Source organism: Natator depressus, chromosome 13 (assembly GCF_965152275.1).
Source record: "Natator depressus isolate rNatDep1 chromosome 13, rNatDep2.hap1, whole genome shotgun sequence".
NCBI classification, from domain to species: domain Eukaryota; kingdom Metazoa; phylum Chordata; order Testudines; family Cheloniidae; genus Natator; species Natator depressus.
In genome coordinates this window covers 7643594-7664917 of record NC_134246.1, presented here as the reverse complement: position 1 = coordinate 7664917, position 21324 = coordinate 7643594, and the positions used below count along the sequence as shown (strand labels likewise).

Genomic DNA, 21324 nt, shown 5'->3' with positions numbered 1-21324 from the left:
GAGGCAATCTTGAACGCAGGCTGGGTGACCAGTTAAAAAGGAAGCAATGTGATCTAGTAGTAGATGAGTCAATGGACAAGGAAACTTCATTTCTGTTCTGCTGTGTGACCTTGGGCTAGTCATTTAATCTCTCTGCTTCCCCTTCCTTTCTGCTTGTTTATTTAGAATATAAGCTCTTTGGCTCAGAGACTTCCTCGTCTTTTTCACATGATGAGAGACAAACATCATGTGTGTGTACAGCACCTGACACAATGGGGCCTCAATCTCCATTGTGACCTCCAGGACCTATTTATAAACAACAATAATATAAACCAAGATTTGGCGAAAAGTGAAGCCCAAAGCCTTGAAGGTTCCCTGAATGCATCCTTCCCTTTGCTACTGCCATCAGCACATCACAGACATCAGGCCTCTCACATCTAACTTCCACCTAAGAAGCTTAAGCAGGAGCTTCTGATTTAGTTTCTTAAGAGCGAGCAAAACTTGAGAGAGGCTCATCCATCTCCAAATCGCTGTTGGGCAGAGTGAACGCCCCAGAGCAGAAGGGCAGCAGTGTCCTATGCAGTCTGGACATCAACAAGCCATTGTTTAATGTCACTGCAGCCAAACTGCAACGGGAAAGGCTACATTCCTGCAGCATGGCTGACTTTAAGTTATGCTTATACTTTAAACAGGCACGTGTAAGATTATGGAATGATTTAGCTTTTAAAAGTCAAACACAAGGCCAAATTCTTAAACAATATGAAATTGTTGTGATGTATATGTTGTAATATGCTATAGGCCGTATGGGCCTAGTATAAATGCTGTATGCTTGACATGAGGACATGAGTTGCCTGCTGGCAGCTGAAGCAAGGGTTTAAGGTTATGAGCAGTCAAGAATTGTCTGCGTAAAACAAACTTGGTCATGTCCCTAAGAGGAAATGGAATGTTTTGGATTATGGCAGCCTGCCCAGAGCTGCTCTTCTGGAGTTATGGATGAAAGGCTTAGTAAACAGACAAAGAGCTACTGATGCGATGGACTGGTCTATGAAAAAGGTTGTTTGCTATAGCTGAAGTTGGAATCAGACATCGACCCAGAGTCCTGAAAAAGAAGAGGCATGTAACACGGGGCTCCCCACTCTTTGTGATCGGACTGAATTTTGACTGGCCATCGGGGTTTCCTTCGGATCTTCAGATTCTGGTGTAGTATGAAAGGAGTGTGAATGTGGAGTGAGTGGGGTTTATATTGTAATCAATAAAAATATTGAGAGTATTATGAACTAACACTGTGTCTGGTATCTGCCTGCTCCCCAATCCCGTAGGGAGGCCCTATCAGAGCCTAACAAAATGGCCCTTAAAATGGGAGTCCATGCGGGCTGCCAAAACACTGATGCGTGCTTGTGATTTGGCTCGTAGCAACCTCACACGCATACAACCCCCTTGCATAAATTACTTCAGCCAACAGCATGAATAACCTGAATGAGGTGGTGTGCACAGACATCTCTGCTGGGTCAAGCAACTCACATGTATAATAATTCAGACCAGGACCCCCATGTGTATAAAATCCATCACTTGAGAATGCAAGTGACAATGCAGAAAAATAATTGCATATGCAAGTTATTTACACCAACAACTGGGGAGGAGAGGGCCCACATTTTGAAAACTTGGCCCATTCTGCCTACAGGGCATCTGATGCATTCCCTTTGGCTAACCTTCTTGTTTCTTTCTATAATTATTTAGAGATCAGGGAGTAGGGCAATATATTTTATTGGACCATCTTCTGTTGGTGAGAGAGACAAGCTTTCGAGCCACACAGAGCTATTCCTCAGACATTTTAATTGTAAAGTGGTATTTCAGCTGGAATCTTAGCTCTCTGGGAATTATTGCTCTGTGTATTTCCCCCTCTATTTTATTCATAAAGATAAATGTGATAATCATGAAAAGAAAATAATAACAAACTTTGAAAATATTTTTTTTATTTGAGTTCCGTTGTCGTAACATAAGGTGGTAAAGACTAAAAATCTGTCATTGCTGGTTGCAGCCTTGTTACTTTTCAGCAAGGCCACCACTGTCTCTTTCACCAGTAATTGTTTCTTTCATTTGTTTGCCAGTACTGTACATTTCAGAAGGAACAGGCACTGCGAGGTGTGGCTCTGAACTCTCCAGCTGTGCATAATGGGTACGCTGGAGTGTGTCACCCAAACACGCCAGAGAACAATAGCTGCAGCCAGCCCCTACCTTGGCCTTTACTGGAAAATAGCATTGACTCATTGTCCCCTCCTGGAGAGCCTGGGCTTCAATAAAACCAAAACAAGAATCTCTTCATAAATACAGATGCCCCATGGCACTTTTTTCCCTTGGCCAGGACAGGAAATTATGCATTTTACCTCACCCACTTCATACAAAACAGACACATACCAACTCAAACAGGCATGCACGCACCCAAACACACCCACAAATATAGACACGTACACAGAGACACACATAGGCAAATGGAAAGATACAGACGCATTCATGCAAACAGGGACGCACCCAAAGATGCAGAGGGGCACAAACACACACACAAAGGGATACAGGAGACTGTGTGTGTGCGCGCACACACACAATGGACGATGTGAACACACAGACACACACACAAAGGGGACATGCACACACAGGGATGCTTGTACACAAAGGGGGACATGAAGGGGGATACATACAAACCCAAAGAGGGACATGCACACACAAAGGGGGATGCCCAAAAGGATGGACGGACACACACAGAGACAGAGAATCTTTTTCAGTGTCTGGGGTCAAGAAATAAAACTGACCAGCACCCTTGAACCCGTCCACCCCCTTCCCTTGCCCCCCATCCTTCTCTCCTCTCCCCCATCAGCCTCTCTTCTCTTCCTTTTCCCCGTCCCCTTTCCCTCCCTTCACCAACTTTCCCTTCCCTTTCCCCATCCTTTCTTCCTTCTCCCCTTTCCCATCCTCCTCTCCCTAGGGTGACCCCCAGTCACAAGTCCCCCCCCTCTCCTAACGTCTTAGCTCGTCGTTTCTCTCTCTTTCCCTGCCACTTTCGGTTTTAAAGTCACCCTGCGCTGGGGATGCGTTTCTATTGGTCCAGCTGGGATAAGGCCACCACCTTAAATCCTCCTGGATTGGTTTGGCTCTTCATCAATCATTTCTAGAAGCTGGGACTCCAGAAGGGCTGAATGGAGAAGGAGGGAGGGAGAAATAGAAACTGGCGCACAGAGGGAGAGAGCAGCTGCCAGAGGCCAGGAGGAGGTACATGTGGATGGCTGGCTGGGTGGGGAGCTGGGGAGAATGGGGTATTCAGTACTGTGTGTATAGAATAATGCAGAGAGACAGTGTAATAGATTGTAAGGTAATAAATGATCTATATAGTGACTATGTAATAATGATTATAGGGATCCAGATTATACTTCCCTGTTTTCATTTAGGTCCGTTTTGTGATGAGGTTTATTGGAAAACTCAGAGGTCTGATCATCTATTCTGCTGACTATGATTTTCAGTTCCCTGGGGGGGGTCAATGGTCAAGGTGTGCAGCCTTAGGGAGGGAGGCTGGCAGGAAATACAGGCTGGGGAGAGGTATGGAATAAGCATGGACGAGTTTATATTTATTCTGCTTTCAATGGCTGATCAAGTGCGGCAGTGCAGAATGAATGGGAGCTGTGTGTTCTCATTGTCAGGTTATGCGCAGCAGTTACTCCACAGGATAGTATGGCCATAGCCTGGTCTGTCTGGGAATGTACTTAGCTCAGGGGATACAGACAAACAGACAGCCATCGGCACAACCTAGGCACCCCGTTTAAATGATGTAGATTTATATAATGTATTAATGTGGCTCGGGAACTGGGGTGACAGACAAAGTTGTAGTAAAAAACCAAATGAATGAGCACTTGATGTTACGTTACCTCCCTCCCTGTGTTTATAGCAGCATGATCAGGCCACACAATTTGGGCAAAATCCTGGCTTGTTTGGTGTTTATTGATTTTTGTTTTGGTCACTAAATAGCTCAATTTTGGGTGTGTCTGGGAGGGAGCACAAAGCACATGGGATGGGCTGAGACCTCAGGGGAGGAGGAGGACATGTTATGAAAGAGACAGCGGGGAAAAAACCCCACCAGCAGCAGTGTTTTGTTATAATTTCTCATCATTGGCTGTGGGTTATTTTGGGGGAATAGAACAGGAGGGAAGGGGCTGCCGATAGGCATATATTGGTCTTTTAAGCTCTGTTTCTTTTCATTTTGCCACTGGCCTGCATGCTGATGGGGCAGTTTTGTGTTCTGCTTGGGGGGCAAAGATGCGGGACAGTGATATTTGAGCTGAATTAATGTTAAGCTTGGGTGACCTTATGGTTTGAAATTCACCTCTCCTCAGAAACCTTCGCTGAAGCCGGGTGAGGGTGCATGGGAGACGCAGCACTGCGTCCACATGCTCTGAAAGCCGCCTGCTTCTGTAGTGTGCAGCATTGTTCCTCCCGCAGCACGTCCGTGTGGTAAGTGTACACTCAGCCCAGGCGCTGGGCCCTGGCGGGGGCTGGGGGTTCTGAGCTGTTTTTCCAGGAGACAAGAGGATGGCAGAGGAGGGGATGGAGATGGAGGGGCCTAATGGCTTATTTAATTGAGGCAAGGGAGGGAGCCTTGCCTGTGCTCCAGCACTCAGCGAGGAGTGTCTGTCAGGTTATTCTCAGTCATGCACCTGCTGTTGCCACAAGGCAATCGCCTGCCTCAGCCTCTGTCAGGAAATGAATCTCTTTTTCTACCTACTCTGCAGTTCCTGCCATCCCCTTCCCCCCCTTGAGTTAACGATCAAATTAAGCTGAAAAGCTTCCCATAGAGGGCCAGATCCTGCTCTTGCTTAGACCAGTGTACATTAGGAGTAATTGTGTGGAGCCCAAGGGAGTTAACCCAGACACATTAAAAACTTGCCCCATAAAGGGGCAGATCCTGATTTCACTTACACCAGAGTAAATCAGGGTATGTCTACACCAAAGTGGCACACCCACGGCACTGCAGCTAAGCCGCTGGAGTGCTGCAGTGTAGATGTGTCCTGCATCGACGGAAGGGGTTTTTCCATAGATGTAGTTAATCTACCTCCCCGAGAGGTGGTAGCTAGGCTGATAGAAGAATTCTTCTATCAACATAGGTGCATCTACAGTGGGGGGCTAGGTTAACTTAACCATGTTGCACAGGGAGTGAAATTTTTCACAGCCCTGAGCGAGGTAGCTAGGTCGATCTAATCTTTAGATGTAGACCAGACCTTAGTTTAGTTCCAGATTAACTCTGGTATAAGTGAGAGCAGCATCTGGCCCTAAATTTAATCCTGTGGCATAAGCAAAAAATCCAGAACATGAATCATGAAAGATCACTGCCCCACTTGGAAACTTTCAGATCTACGATACATCACCCAAACCACATTCAAATGTTACGCACCCTTTTCTCTATTTCCTTTAGCATTATTGAGGATTGCCAGGTAATATGTGGGAGCTAATGGCTCACTAGAGGTCCCCTTTCAACTCACACCATTATGAGCAGCACAGAACATTTTACTACCTCATACGTGGGCTGATTCAGTAGCAGGCAAATCAGGCAGAATGCATGTCATACTGAGATGTCGTCATGCTTTGAGCTTGGTATTAATCAAATTATATGATCTCCTAGAAAGTAGAAATACTCTAGTGCAATAATGAAGGTGTTTTATCTTATTGTAATAATAATAATAATTAATACTTTTCAAAGAGCTGGTTGACTTTTTTGCATAACATTTTTTAACTTGAAAAATGGCTCCCCCCCCCAAAAAAAATTCTGGCAAAAAATTTGTCAAAAATCTTGAAATTTTTCAATTTCCATGATGTTTTCTGTGATTTTTTTTTAAGCAATATTTTTATCAATGCAATGGTATCACAAGGTACCATTCAAATGTTCCAAATTTTAAATCAACAATAACTATAGTTAAATAAAGAATAAAATGCATTACTATTGTTATTTCATTATTATCTTTTCTCTTCCTTGTTGTACTTTGTCAATCAGAGCACAGCACCGTTTTTATAATGAGCATGAATTGGATCATTTGCTTTTCTTCTATGGGCAGAGGGGATGCCAATCCAGTGGCTGTCCTTGTGGGCATAAATATAAAACTTCACTGCACATCCCTTCTTGCGAGCATATAGACTCCTGAAGGGGCATGCAGGGATGTGGCTTGATGGGATTCTAGAGCTGCTGGAGGAAGGAGGTAGTGGAATAGTGGACCAGCTGCTCTATGCAGTGGCATCCCTGGCTGATCCCACAGAAATCTGAGTAGATACCTGATTGAAAATTAATGCTGTTTCAGTGGCTTTAATTCCTTCTTGGCCCCTCTACTGTTGCGATTGCCACAAAAAAACTACACTGCCAAGGGAAAATTGGGGCCAGCCTTCCATGCAGACGCACCATTACACTCTGCTCTGCCTTCCTCTGTCTTGGAACATCAGAATCCATTGGAAGTGGAGGCTACGACTCCTGCCCATTTCACTTCACCCAATACCCTTCTCCTCAAGTATATAATTGACTGCGAACTCCCTGAGCTGAATCCCATGGAGTTCCCGGCCTCAGCCTTTGTAATTTTCCCAATGGAAAGGGACAAAATCTGTTATTATTAGGGCTTGTCATGCAAGAAAAACCTTTTCTCATGAACAAAAATCAAATTTTTTAAGTTGTTTTTGTTTCATCTGTTTTCCAATGGTTTCAAAATTTTTCGCAAATCGAAATCCTCTCCTCTGGTTTTATTGAAAACATTCTTGAACTGTTTCTCAGTTTTTGTAATTTACTGAAAACAAAATTAAATGCATTTCAATCACATTTTTTATTTTAAAAATGAAAAAAAAATCTAAAAAAGCATGATGCTTTTCACAAGAAAAGAAAAATGTTGATAATTTTCCACGAAAAAACGTCACTGGATTTTCAGAATAAGGTCCTATTTTCACTAAAATCTTGTCATTTTATATTTTTGACCCACATCAATTACGATGCATGTTGTTGTTGTCTTTTTGCTTAGGGGTCCCAATCAGGAATCAGTATGCCATTGTGCTAGGGGCTGTACAAACACCAGAACAAAAGATGGTCCCTGCTCCAAAGAACTTCCAATCTAAGTATAAGATGAGAGACAATAGGTGGGGGAAATGCTATTTCAGTGTGATAAGCAGTGATCGCAGTGCAGCAGCTGCCAAATGATTTTTCTAGCTATACTTTGCAAAGCTAGTCTATTTGTTGGAATATTATTAATCATAATTATGTTCATATCATAGTTTGCATTCCTGAGATCTCAATGGCCTTTAGCATTAGCAAAGTGAGCTCCACGCTGCTTCCAGTGAGGTAGGTTAGCATGGCTATTAGCACCTTTGTGCAGATTGGTCATTTTCACCCAGGCATGGGGATATCCTAACACGACCCTCAGCTTTTTTCATATCTTGTTTCCTGGTGTATACACTGCTGTGTTGGACATGAATTTATGTTAAAGAAAACCCACCAACCCTTCATTGTGCAGAATCACTTGAGTAGAAAGAAATATAAGTGAGCCCTGTATATATGAGTCAACAGTGTGCCCTTGTTGCCAAGAAGGCCAATGGCATTTTGGGATGTATAAGTAGGGGCATAGCGAGCAGATCGAGGGATGTGATCGTTCCCCTCTATTCGACACTGGTGAGGCCTCATCTGGAGTACTGTGTCCAGTTTTGGGCCCCACACTACAAGAAGGATGTGGATAAATTGGAGAGAGTCCAGCGAAGGGCAACAAAAATGATTAGGGGTCTAGAGCACATGACTTATGAGGAGAGGCTGAGGGAGCTGGGATTGTTTAGTCTGCAGAAGAGAAGAATGAGGGGGGATTTGATAGCTGCTTTCAACTACCTGAAAAGGGGTTCCAAAGAGGATGGCTCTAGACTGTTCTCAATGGTAGCAGATGACAGAACGAGGAGTAATGGTCTCAAGTTGCAATGGGGGAGGTTTAGATTGGATATTAGGAAAAACTTTTTCACTAAGAGGGTGGTGAAACACTGGAATGCGTTACCTAGGGAGGTGGTAGAATCTCCTTCCTTAGAGGTTTTTAAGGTCAGGCTTGACAAAGCCCTGGCTGGGATGATTTAACTGGGAATTGGTCCTGCTTCGAGCAGGGGGTTGGACTAGATGACCTTCTGGGGTCCCTTCCAACCCTGATATTCTATGATTCTATGATTCTATATACGGCATAGATCTTGGTAATCAGCAATAATGGGAATGGATGCGCAGAAAAGAATGTGTCCAGGGTTTTGGCAACACATGGTGCTGGGATGATTGCAATGAATGTATACGTATACCTAGGGCTAGGGTGACCAGATGTCCCATTTTTATAGGGACAGTCCCGTTTTTTTGGGACCTTTTCTTATATAGGTGCCTATTACCTCCCACCCCCGTCCCACTTTTTCACAGTTGCTCTCTGGTCACCCTACCTAGGGCTCAGTCCTTCTGAAAGAAGTGGAAAGCCAAAGCTCTAGGATTCAGCCCTCAGGAGTGCAGAGAGGCTTCCATGTAGTGCAGGACAATGAGCTCAGCAACCCGAGTTGACACCGGTGTGTGCTCTGAAATGAGAGCTTTTGACTGGGGAGGAGTTGGCATGCTGGGGAGGGAAGGTTTAGACGGAAGGCCAGATCTTCAGCTGGTGTGACATAAGGAAACTTCATTGATGTCACTAGAGCTACAGTGGTTTACACCAGAAGAGAATCTGGCCCACAGGGTGACCATGGCAAAGAGAGTGAGTGCAATCCCATGAGTTCAGTTCACATGCATAGCAGCTAGGATTTTCAATCTCTCCTACTGCCAACAAGGAGTAATTGCTACTACTTTAGATCTGCATTTAGCAGACACATTTAGCAGACAGAGTGTGAGGGCCAGTCACTGATGGAAAAGCACCTCAGGGTGCAAAGAAATTAGCATCCAACTACTCAGTGCCATGTGAGCATCGATTGCAAACACACCAAGGCAAGCTCTGTATTTTTATTGTGTGTGTACATCACCTAGCATGATGGAGCCCTGGCTTGTGGTTGGGGCCGCTAGGCACTACCATGGCACCATAAATAAATTAGAATGATTGCTAGAACATAGTGCACTCCTCCCATGCCTAATCCACCCCAACATATCCCCTAGATGAATGAGGGTGGAGTGGATGGCATAGGGCTTTAGAATGATCGTACTCTTCTTGTCAAGCCAACACACGGCAGTGATCACTCTCCTTGGTTTACTTCACTTTTATTATGAGCAGGTGGATTTGATTTAAATCACTAGTCAGGAAGACTCGATTTAATCATGGATTTCTACATAAAAGTGTATTCTTGTGCATTGTTATAACCTTAATACATATTCTTCACAACTCAGAGATAGGTGAGACCCAAACTGGGTCTCTTTTATGGCCTGCTGCCATTATAGGTTTTCCGTTCTAGTGAGAGAATGGTATGGTAGATCTCAAATCAATGAAGGCTACAGTCAGAAAGACCTCAAGACTTCTGGAATATGCTGCTCAAACAGTTTCACTTTTGTTTCTACTGCCTGTCCCTCCCATCTCACATTTATCTCCAGACTTTTTCTCCTTGTCCAGATCTATTTTGCCCCCAACACTCTTCTATTCATTGAACTTTTTGAAACTTTGCACTGTTAGAGAGAGGTAAGGGATTGACTCTGTGTAAACAAATTTGCAGAGGGACAATAGGATTGTGGTCTGTTATTTCTCACCTCTATATATCATTTTTTTATTTATTTAAAAACATTTTTGCTGTTAACAAGCGTGTTATCTCTGGAGACACAAATCCACAGTTTGAGAACTGCAAAACTAAGCATCTTTGATGGTATCTTTTAGACTGAGCACTGAGTCCCGTTGGGTAGATAGAAAGATTAACCTAAATAATCTATACAGAAGCCCCTGGAACCCCATAAGATTGGGTCCCTAATCCATGAACTATTGGAACTCATTTACAAAACTTTTCTTAAACATTACATGAATATATTGTCTTATACTATAGAATTAGAATTTATAATCCCTATTCCATGATGAGATATTGTGGAGCTATAATGTATCTTAATTAAAACTATCTTTAGATAGGGTTTTTTCTCAAAGCGTTTTATTAAAAAAATCCAATTTTTATTATTTTTTTTTTTAAAAATCATTGATTTTTATCCACCCTGATTTTGAGTAACAAAGCCCCGTGCTCAGCAACCTCTCGCTCTCTCACAAGACCTCCTCCAGACCCCTGCAGGACTGAGTCCCTACTATGCAGGCACAGTTACTGTAGGAATACAAACTGAGTATTTGGGCATTGTATTTGAATTCTGTTTCAGTAGCATGAACAGAACACACTGGAGTAGCATTAATAGAACATTGACTTTTCCAGTTTGTTCCTTAACCACTATGCCGTCTTGCTGTCAGTGAGGTGTGGAGGAAGGTGATTATGCAATGAGAGGGTTTTTCCATTATGTAGAATTCTGGTTAATATAATAATATAGTAATGCTTAGTGAGATCCTCCTATGCAAATATTTAGCAAAGAGCTGACACTGTATTTGTTCTAATCGGAAGAATCACAATGCTTTTATTTATTTGAGCATAAGCTTTCGTGAGCTACAGCTCACTTCATCGAATGCTTTTATTTAGTTTGTTGCAGGCTTGGTGGTTAGCCAAATAGAGTATGATATCAAAGGAAAGATTCCCCTTTTAATGCTGTCTCTCCCTTCTAGGGTGACCAGACAGCAAGTGTGAAAAATCGGGACGGGGGTGGGGGGTGATAGGAGCCTATATAAGAAAAAGACCCAAAAATCGGGACTGTCCTTATAAAATTGGGACATCTGGTCACCCTACTCCCTTCATAGCCTGATGCCCCTGCAGCCTTTATGGTATATAAGATCACGTCCTTCCAGTGCTGTTACTTTAAGGTGGGTCTGCTCCATACTAGTTACAAAGTCCCCCCTGGCAGGCATTTCAGGGTGACAGCCTTTGAAGCCAATTGGAGTTTTAATTTTTATTTCAATGGTAGTAGGACCAGGCCTGTCGTGTGCTCCTTTAATACCTTTGAACCACTTTCTCTTTCCTGTTTGTTGTTGTCATTAAGGCAATTTAGAGCCAAATGCTCAGGTGACATAAATTGTCATAGCTCCATTCTGGCCTTAGTGAATTTAGAGCCCATGAAAGATGCCAGAGTGACAGCACCAGAATCTTAGTCCCAGATCCTCAAAGATATTTAGGCTCCTAACTTCCACTGATTTCAAAGGGAATTAGGCACATACATGCCTGTGAGGATCTTGGTCTTAAGTCATTTATCTTCAGAGTGAGATGTGCAAAAGCAATGACAATTCAAAGTTCCATACCCTGCTCTGCCAATGTACCTCAGCTACCATATTGGGCCTAATCCAATGTCTATTAGCGTCCACGGCAGGATATTGGATCAGACCCATTGTTATGATGGTTTCTATTATGTGGACATCTGTCCATTAGAAATTAGATGGAGCAACCTCCCCACCCCCAACTCTTTCATGCAGGCCACTGAAGAGCTACTTGCTGGCCATGATATTCAGTCTTTACCATATTCATCACTATATGAAACAATGACCTACTAGGAGTCAAAGACTCCATCCCATTACAACTCCCAACCAAACATGTCCCATCCTACTTTGGCGATCATGATAGGAAATGTACTGATTTGACATAAGAACTGATTCAAAGACCACTGAAGTCAATGGACAGTCTGTAATCGACTTCATTGGGGTTTGCACGATGTCCTTAGTTACTACAGTGGCCATTGCATTGGAAATACCTAAGACAGAGAGGTAAGTAGGTGGACTGTTTAAGCAAAACATTTAATATTTACACAGAAAAGTTTTTCTGATGTTAAACCTCTGTTTGGACAGAGGCTAGCTAACCTTTTACACAAGATTTCCATATTGCTGGTGTCAAAAAGTAATGTCATTGTATTTAGCTGTCTCTTAGGGGTTTAATGAAGTTTAAAAACTATTGTGATCCATAGTTGGAGCGCAATATAAGTGCAAAACATCCTTTTTATTCTAATTGTTTTGTGTTTTACTTTTCAGTAGGATGGCAAGCATCTAGATTAGTCTTTGAAATTCCCATTGTAATTAAACACATTAGGTCATTTCCATCCCTTGTGTAATCCCACTGATTTACAGAGATCTGTCCCAGGGGTGACTTAGCTCTTAATTTTAAAATATAATGTATATTTTATATGTGGCGTGAACAACTTTTTACCATGCAAACTTGCAGAATGTCAAACTGAGGGAACTGAAGACAGTTTCTTTTGAATGATAACAGGTGTAAGAAGAAATGGGAACTTGTAACACTTAAGGGTTTCTTTAATTGATTTTAAAGGAGGTAGTTGTACATGTTGAGAAAACAAGATCATATTTTGTTTTTTTCAAAGGAGATACATAAGGATTTGTTATGGTCTGTCTGAAGAAATTCCTAGCAAAAGTATTTTTCTGTATTTCCAGAGATACAATTTCACGTTTGTGAAATATATCTCTCGAAACACACTGTGGCAATGAGATAGGACTTTTATTTTTCTAGCTGTCAAAGATATAGTAAAATAAATACAAACTATAGAAGTCTGATAAACGAGAATAGCACCTGATAAAGAAATAAGTGTTCCCAAAAGTGCTTACCTTTTCTGTTCCTAAATATACCCTTCCCAGAAAACCACCTCAAGTCAAAATTTAAAACATTAAGATATGCTAAAAATTGTTGTTTTAAAATTTCTTCCATTTTGGGGGTCACATAGAGACCATGGACTCAACCCTGATTCCTGGTGCAAGTTAGAGCAGGTGCAGGGGTTGCTCTAACTCATTTCAGCTGGAATGGCCCCAGAGGGGTCATTCTGCTGGTCCAGAATTGCTAACGCGTAGTGCATTCTTCCCATGCTTAGCACTGCAATACATCCCCTAGATGAATGAGGGTGGAGTGGATGGCATGGCCCTTTATGCTACCAGGGGATTCCCCTATAACAAGGGACTCCCTAGCAGCCTCCTGAAGGCAGCTTTAAGTCCTCTTTGCACTGCTGGAGTAGATTTACTCTGGACTGAGGAGCTGGCTCCTTGAAGCCAGATTCTGATTCCTGTTACACCAGTGTTGATCCGGAATAACTCCTTTGACATCAGGGTAACCAAGATCAGAGTGTGACCCATTTGTTTGGACTTTTTTCCTAAAACCTGAGGGAAAACATTGAAAGAAGTATTTTAGGGGGAGATTTTCAAAGCTACCTAAAAAAACTGAATTACAATGAATGTGAATTAGGCACCCATGTTCACTAGGCAGCTTTGAATATCTCAGCCTTACATTTTTTTTTAAACAGTGCAGTTTTTTAAGTAAGTTTTTCTCACATTCGATCACATAGGGGGTCAGATTCTTTCTTCCTTGAGTACTATTTACTTACTGTGAGAAGTTGCATAGACCTTGACTGGACTTCTTGTGTGAATAAATCCGACATAAGGTGAGCAAGGTTGGCAGAATCAGACTCATAGTTTGTTATGGAGAAGGAGAGTAGACCAAGTTTTGCCCTCCGTTACACCCATCTATGTTTATAACTGAGGGCAGGATTTCTTCCATTGTATTCATCACCTTTAACACTCAAAGGGCCGGTCTGTATCTTGCCAGCCCCGTTAGCCTTTAGTGGACAACAATAAAAAGTTCTCGTACCATAAATGAAAATCACACGATTGTTTCACAGAAGGCAAGAATCCTTTAAAGGCAGATTTCAGATTTCCGAGTAAACGTATCCTCCAACAGCTGCTGTGTAATACTATAATTTCCCATGTGTGAGAGACAGTGGAGACTATGATCTACAGGCTTTCTCACTGCCACACACGGACAACAAACCACTCCGAATTCCAGCAGATGTTTTGCTTTGACAATGAGAACATTATACACTTGTTTCTTCCTCTGTCTCAGGAAGAAATACCATTTGGCAGCAATTTGCTGGCTGGCCATGGGAACGAATCACAGATCTGATCAATGGCTCTGTGACTTGAAAATGCCCTCTCGGAAGCAGGGAGGTTTACAAGTTGTCTGGGTTTGTGTCTTTTAAGCCAGTGTTCTGGCCCTTGGAATAAAGTTTGTTTGTTTGTTTGTTTGTTTGTTTGTTTAAATCATGGATCTGTGTTTTCATATGGTCACTGGTTTATGTGAATTTTAATTTCTTGGAAAGGTTTAACAATACAAGGTCATAATGTGCTGTATGCTCTCTTCTTTGAAATCAAAGGGGAAATCTGCTACAAAATCGATGGTGTGATTTTTAATAATTTAGACTCAGACGGCTGTCTGTTAAGAAACGGCAGCTGGCAGAGGGAGAAACGGGCGTGCAGGGAGATGAAGACAGGGTGTGGCCAAGTCAGAGTGCCTGTGTGCAACCCAGTGAATGCATAGAGACCACACTTGGGATTTTCAGTGTCCCCTGCTTCCAGTCCAGTGCCACTGTAGAAGCCTACAGCTGAGGCAGTCCTGAGGCCAGCCACTGACCGAAAAGCGCCCAGGGCTTCTATGAAAACCATATTGTTCCAGACCCGCTGCTCAGTGTCTCATGATATCTATTGGCCGCACTGTTGTTGTCATCCCACTCCTCTCTTTACTCTACTTCACCCTATGGTATTGTGACCACCCAAATGTCAAGCTCAGCAGCCCCTATTGCTGACTCAGTGTTACTCTGTCACACCTCTCATCCCTAGCTCTGCAGGATGGAGTTCCTAGTGTCCTTGTGCAATTGCTGCAGCTGTGAATGCAACCTGGGGATTTGATATTTGCATTCGGAGTCGGAGGCTGGAATGCACCCAGAGTTTGGGTCCTCTCAAAAGCCTACGTAATAAGACAAAGATGCAATATGTAGTGGGGTTTTCAGGATGCAGAATTCTGGCTAATGTAATAATGTGGTTTTGTGCAGCGTGACCGCAGTGTTCAAATGAGCCAAAAGCTGACATAGTATTTCTTGTAAGAGGAAGAATCATAAAGCTTATACTTATTTTGCCTTTGGGGAGAGTCAAGAAGAGAGTGATGCCAGAAGAAACCGTTTCCTTTCTGCACATTGTTTGGAAAGCAGTGTACTTACAGTAAAAACAACGGTAAAACAATTTTAAGGAACCGATTTAAGCAAAGCATGACTATTTCAGCTGGACAGCCACTCCTTGTGTACCTTGCTTCACTGGAGCCTTCATGGCATGTAAAGATCACACCCTTCCGGCTCTGTTTGAAAGTGAGATAGACCTGAAGAACCCTGCAATCTGGTCACCTGATCTACATAACTCAGGCCATAGGCTTTCATGAAGTGATTCTGGAGTCTTGCCCAACAACTTGTGGTTGAACTAGAGTATCTCTTGTAGAAAATCATCTAGTCTTGATTTAAAAACTTTAAGCAATGGAGCATTCATGACAGCCCTTGGTGGTCCCTTCCAAAGGTTAATTGTCCTTTCTGCTCAAAACGTCTTCATCGTATTTCCTGGTTGAACTTTGTTGACTTTAACTTCCAGCCGTCTTGAAATCTTAGCTCTACGTAATTTAGTACCTAAAATGCTGTTTGGTAATCATCTGCTCTGGCTTTCTGTTGATACTGGGTGAAATTCACCTTACTTAGAACAATTAAATATGACTTAGCATAGGATTTTTATGCACGGGGGCAAATTTCACGCACTGTGGGCAGCAGTTCCGTAGCTATTAATAGAGCCATGTGTATAATTATACATAATTGTTGCTACTGGGAGGCTGATCATGTAGAGGCAGTGGACTCCAGCTTGAGAGCCAAGAGACTTGGTCTCTGATCTTGCGATGGACTGGATGTGAGCAGACCTCCACTGGTGTTTCACACAGACACAGAAGTCCATCCACACAGAGTCTGTTACAGGAATGGTGATTGGGTTCCATCTCTGGCTCAGCCACTGTCCTGCTGTGTGACTTTGAGCAGGACACTTACCCTCTCCATGCCTTGGCTTCCTTCTCTGTAAAATGGGATAATAATGCTTCCCCACCTTTGTAAAGCAGGGATTGGCAACCTTTGGCATGAGGCTCGTCAGGGAGTGCTGCTGGTGGTCCGGGATGGTTTGTTTACCTGCAGTGTCCGCAGGTTTGGCCGATCACGGCTCCCACTGGCCGCGGTTCGCTGTTCCAGGCCAATGGGGGCTGTGGGAAGCGGACAGGGCCTGAGGGACGTGCTGGCCACCGCTTCCTGCAGCCCCCATTGGCATGAAACAGCGAACCATGGCCAGTGGGAGCTGCGATTGGCCAAACCTGCGGACACTGCAGGTAAACAAATCGGCCCAGCATGCCAGCAGATTTCCCTGATGGGCCGTGTGCCAAAGGTTGCCCATCTCTGTTGTAAAGCATGTTGAAATCTACAGATGAAAAACCACTATTAATGTGCTATGTATTATCATCGATCAAAGACAATGGGCGTTTTGCCCACGTAAGAGTTTCAAAACTAGGGCCTCCTTTGCAGCCCTGCTTGCTAAGATTTTCTCCTCCATCTTCCAAAAGGTGCACATGCTAGACAACGCTGGGAGGGAGCTTGTGCAGCTGGTGACAGCTCAAGAAGTAGGAGTGCAGGAATGTGATGAAGGGTTGAATGCTGACCACATTGCCCAGGCAGCCAGGGGCTGAAACTTTGAGGAAACTGTGCAGGTCCCAAAGTAGATAAATCCTGGCCTTGCTGCATGTACTGAGGACCACAGTATCAAATAATAACAATAGAAGGGGGAAATTAATGTAAAGGAAGAAGACACAGAGCATGATTCTGCTGTCAGCTATAGAAAAATATTGGCAGACCTTGACACAATGTCCGGTTCTGCTTATAGTCCTAATTTGTGTCCAGTTTACACATGCTGAAAATACCAGCATTTCTAAAGCTCACTAAGGAGCTGTTCCTGGATAATCTTGGATTCAAGAAGGACCTAGATCCCTGCCATCTCCAGCCTTCTCTTTTGATGCATGGCTGAATTAATTTTATATCAGTGGATTTAAAGTCACCGACCCCAGCTGGAAATTTAACTTTTGACTGGGTCCCACATTTAAAAGAGATTTATATTAAAAAAAATCTTGGACCATTCGCAAGTAGCTTTCTTCTGAGCTAGCAATAATTGTAATTGATAGAACCCACTGGGCTAGATTCAGTGATAACGGCATAAATGAGGAGTCACTTGGCTGAAGTCAATGCAACAGTAGCAGGATAGTATAAAACCAGTGGAAGTAATAGAAAAGTCAGACCATGTATTTTTGAACAATGGATAGAGCGAACGAATTTGCTGACTGCTTTCATGGTGAATGTATTTCTGACCTTTTTCTCTCCAGTATTGTTATCTTTCTTTTTTAAAAGGGAAAGTGGATTCCAAGATAGACACTGGAATTTAATCATTTCTTATCAGTGTGAAACTTTGCTGCCCTGGGGGAAAGCAATGGAGGTTAAAAATATGTAATCTACTGGGAATGACTATTTGTATGTTTGCTTTTATCTGAATCTTGTTAAAGACACATAACATTAAGTATCCAGCAAAAATAAAAAAAAAATAGACTTTATCCCAAAATTCTGCTTCCATCAGGTGAGTCTCTATGCATGTAGCTAATATGCCCACTGTATGCACAAAATGGTAATCACTTTTGCCTAAGTCACTAATGCAATTTAATGAGCCAGGCTTGTCAAACCACAGCATTCAGGGGCTTGATCTTACTCCAGGCTTGGGGCCGACAGGAGAGGGCAAATAAATTGTGACTTGTGTGGAAAAAAAAAAAAAAGTCCTATTCACAAAGAATTTGAAGAAGACTGAAGTTCTTTATAAGTTGTTGCTAAGGTAGCTACCTGGATTAAACTGATGTTTGTAGATGATCTGCAAAGACTATGCCTGGTAATGATATTTCATTTCACTAATGATGAATATTTTCAAAAATATAAAGTGTGGAAAAGGATGCTAGACTTTTTTTACTACTCTTTTGAGGTTTGATAGTAAAACAGTGATGTGTCTACTGAATAGATACGTCCTTTCAGAGCAAGTTGAGAGAGAAAGAGATTTATCTATTTTTTGCTAATCAGTGGTTTTTTAAAAAGTTGTTGGCATATAGATTTTGGAGACAGGTTTCTACTTTGGTTAATGAATATAGAGAGAGGGTACAGAAGTGAGAGAGTGGTTGGCATTAAAACGTCTAGCCACAGTAGTATCCACATTATGATTAATATATTTTCCCCTCTCCTTTAAAAAAGGAGATATTCACAGTTACACTGTGACAACAGTTTGGAAAAGCTGATTTTTAAAGGTTTTATGCTGCAATTTTATTCTGACCAGTGAACTTATCTAGATATGATTAAAGAACCTAACTGCTTGAAAACAATAATACTTAGCTCTTTTTCAGAAATACATGTGCACAAAAGTCCATGTGCACTGGAGTACCTAATTTTGCATGGGCAATTATCTTGCATCACAGTAAATGTGCACTCACTTAACATCCAACTGGCCACATTTGAGCATCATTACTTTACAGGATGATGAGCACAACAACTGAACACACACTTTTCCATATATTTGCTCAAACTTTTGGGGAGAAAGGCATTAAAAGAGGAATGGTATTAATGGAAGAGGTTTGGGTATTATATTACTGAAGGCCAAACTTTTTATGTTTGAGTAATGTTCTCTCTGCCAGAATGAAAGTTATGCTGTTAAATCTCTTCCTTGAATTGAAACTGTGTGTTAGAGTCTGTCTAAGACCCCTAGATCCACGCACAGGCACTTTTATTGTTGCATGGATAAACTGAAATAAATAAATACGCTCTGAAAATGTGGGTTGATTCATCTTCAACGTGTTTTCAGGCAACTAATTGAAACCCATCAAAACACATTATGTGAGAAAATAATATTATTAAATAAATGTGTTAATGATTGCAAAATGCATTGAAGAAGTGCAAAGTGCTCTGTAAGTGCTAAGCTTTATTTATTAATAACATTTTATTTTATTGTAGAGCCTTCCTAAAGTGGTCATTTAAGATCAGATGCTACTAGTCTGACACGCATTGAGTAGTCCCTGCTCCTCAAGTGGTGCTATAGACTCCAGTGGGACTAATGAGGGAGGAAGGGACCTCCCAATAAGAAGAAGATAGCTCTTAGGATGATCACAATTGTCTCGTCTGGCCTTGGAACGGAGTAAATTACTTTCATACGGAGAGCCAAATTTTGCCCTTCATCACACTTGCACAGCCCCAACGAACCACAGTGAGCCTTTGTCAAACTGTGGGGGGGTGTTTATCTGAAATATACTATTAGCTTGCAATTATTAAATGCACTATATTTTCTTGAGGCCAACTCTTGCTCACTGTTTCCCAGACTGATTACAAAGTAAAAGATCTCAGGCCTTTAGCCATTTTAGGATAGTGAAATTATTTACAGTGTCACATGTACCAGGGAACGATCCCAACATAGTCAGTATATTGTACATGTTCTTTTTTTCCATCTTTTCGCTATATCAGCACTCTTAGTGCAAAAGCCAGTTCACAGAAGAATCATGTGGATTTGTGACACTCCTTGGGAGGCTTTGCCATTCATAAACCAATGAGTGGATTACACTTTATCCATATGGAGTTTATTATCTGTGACAGAAATAATATGGATAATCCTCATAACCCAAGTAATCCATGAAAAATTCAGTACATGTTACTAAGATAAATTAACCAGATGGGGCCAGAAGACCTTGGCCTGTTCTTGAGTGATGGATGGGCCTGAGATGCAAAATTTGGATCATGATCTGAACTTCCCCAAAGTCTGAGGTGTTCGGGTTTAGGATTTAGGTTGGGCACCATATGTTGTCGTCAGTTGTTTTAACTGGTTCAGGACACCCTGCATAAGAGAACGGGACACAATGACTATCACTCCTACACGGTATGAGAAGTACTGAAACCAGTACAGTGCCTAATACTCTAATGAACCATATTTTGGGGCTACACATAACTCATTGACTGTTTGCTCTACACACTATGCATTGTATTTCCTGCTCAGACTAATGTATTTGGAGCCTGCAGCAATGACAATTTCTGTTTTGCACAGGAGCCACCGCAACTACCGTTTCACTGCATGTGGGAGAACAAGTGAGGGGGAGAGGTTAAGGATGTGCAGAACCCATACAGGAGGGGTTGCTATAGAGATCAGCTCTTGGCATGCTGTCATGAAGGTGAATTGACAGCAAGGCAAGGGCAGGCCTGCAGTAAGTGGTTTTGCAGCTTGGTTGATCCACAGGCCATTATTCCCGCAGGTAAAGGCTTTGCAGTTGCTATGGGGCCTGGTGTGACCCACCAAGCATCTCAGCCACCTGGTTCTGTTTTCCCCAGTCTAGCCTGAAATAAAATGATTTGGAGTCACGGGTGCTGGTAGGAAGCCATGGGACCAAGGAGTCATGGATGGATGGTTAGAATCAGTAAGCCTTCCTCACTCATGAAGAAGGGGCTTGGTTTTTATTCAATTACTCAGCAAATATTCCTTACGACACTATGATCTTACACAATACTTCAATGTTGACCCATATAGCATAAGCCGCTTTCACCGATGGGAAAGCTTAAATTGTGAAAGGATGTCATTTGCTGCAGTAAGACCCTATAAAAGTCCAACTGCCACAGAGTAAAAAGGAAGATTAACTATTGTTGGGCATGCTTCAGCAAATAGGATTACGTCAGATGCCAATTATCAGCTAACTCATAACATTCGTCTAATTGAGGTCCGCAGCTGAGTTCCAGAGTATTTTTAATTGGTCCTGTGACTTACTGTGCTATATTCAATGATAATCCAATGAAAACCTTTGTTATTCTCACTATTGATATAGGGCCAAATATTGTTTTTGGTGGGAGGAGAAGGGGGAGGACCTTTACTAATCTCATAATCAAATGCAAGCCAAGAAAAGAAAGTTCACAGGAGAGTTAGAGAGCATAGTTTAGCTGTAATCTTTCTGAAAGATGGGTAAATGTATAGTTTACAGTAATCAGTATGCAAAGTAATCTAAATGTATTTAAAATCTGGAAATTATCAACTGAGTGATTAAAAATCAAGATCAGTGAAAAGCGATACTTGTGTGGTGCCTATAAACAGTGACAATTAGGAATTGTATGTAGTTAAATCAAGCGCTCTTTTCTAAAGGCTGTATTCTGTCCTCTGAAGGAGGTACACTCACCTATGGAAGTGAATTGTTCCTACTTAATATGACCCTATTCTTAAATTACTTCCCTAGGTAAAAATTGGTTTGCTGGACATTATATTCAAGCAGTATGGTTTTCCTTCTTGCAGCATGTAGTTGCAAACTGAGTCAGTCAGGATATGACTACAAAGGCAGATGGTG

General features: G+C 42.2%; 1 protein-coding gene across 1 annotated transcript in view; it reads left to right on the top strand.

Annotated features, from left to right (window-relative positions):
- Positions 1–3131: 3131 nt before the first annotated feature.
- The window catches only part of SLCO4A1 (solute carrier organic anion transporter family member 4A1), a 46805-nt gene continuing 28612 nt past the window's right edge, over positions 3132–21324 (top strand). Inside the window, exons 1-2 of the mRNA XM_074969616.1 lie at positions 3132–3243; positions 4359–4476. The gene's annotated coding sequence lies outside the window, so the exon portion shown is untranslated. The remainder of the gene's footprint in view (positions 3244–4358; positions 4477–21324) is intronic.